This window comes from Etheostoma spectabile, chromosome 5, assembly GCF_008692095.1.
Source record: "Etheostoma spectabile isolate EspeVRDwgs_2016 chromosome 5, UIUC_Espe_1.0, whole genome shotgun sequence".
In the NCBI taxonomy this organism is placed as follows: domain Eukaryota; kingdom Metazoa; phylum Chordata; class Actinopteri; order Perciformes; family Percidae; genus Etheostoma; species Etheostoma spectabile.
The window spans coordinates 25,621,915-25,622,651 of NC_045737.1; the positions used below are offsets into that span (position 1 = coordinate 25,621,915).

General features: G+C 34.2%; 1 protein-coding gene and 1 long non-coding RNA gene across 4 annotated transcripts in view; one reads left to right on the forward strand and one right to left on the reverse strand.

Moving 5' to 3' along the window:
* The window catches only part of ogdha (oxoglutarate dehydrogenase a), a 46,692-nt gene that overhangs the window by 34,319 nt on the left and 11,636 nt on the right, over positions 1-737 (reverse strand). The window lies entirely within an intron of this gene.
* Positions 1-737, forward strand: part of LOC116690009 (uncharacterized) — a 16,223-nt gene that overhangs the window by 15,349 nt on the left and 137 nt on the right. The gene's annotated exons all lie outside the window — the stretch shown is intronic.

The window sequence follows — 737 nt, forward strand, 5'->3', positions numbered from 1 at the left end:
CTTTGGATAAAAGCGTCAGCTAAATGACAGGTAATGAAAATTGACAAACATATGTCTAGTAATCCATTGCTCAGTTTAAAAGGGATCAAAAAATAATTTGTCTCTCCTTGTTCCCTACAGTACATATCTTTTTCAAAATTGTGACTTGTTCATACACCACTCTACTCAATTTGACCTTTTCTACACAACTCACGGCTCTACATACAGTTTGTACATAAATCTCTTCAATCTGCAGGAAGACTGCTGTTTTAAGCCGCAACGTGTCTCTGAAAAACCCTGTCCTTGGGAGAATATAAAGAATCACGAGATGGGACATGAACTTTCCTCCTGATTCATATCTGTAATAACTGGACCTATCTACATATACAGAATTGTGTTCAGAATAATAGCAATATGTTTAAAAAAGTGAATAATGCTCAAAATCCTTAGAATAGCTTTTAATTCCATAATATCAATGCATTGGGAACACTGCACATTCAATTCCAAATCAAAACATCACCAAAATTGATCAAGTTTGTGTTATACCTTTACAGAAAGTGAAGAAAAAGGAATATTAGGCTGTTTCAAAAAAAAAAAGCAGTATTTGCATTTTCCTATACAAACCCAAACATTTACTGTATAACCTGAACAATATCTCAAGGGTTTGCTTTACTTTGAATCACTGCACTACTATTTAGTTGCATAACCATTATTTCTGAGAACTGCTTCACATCCGTGTTGCATGGAGTTGACCAACT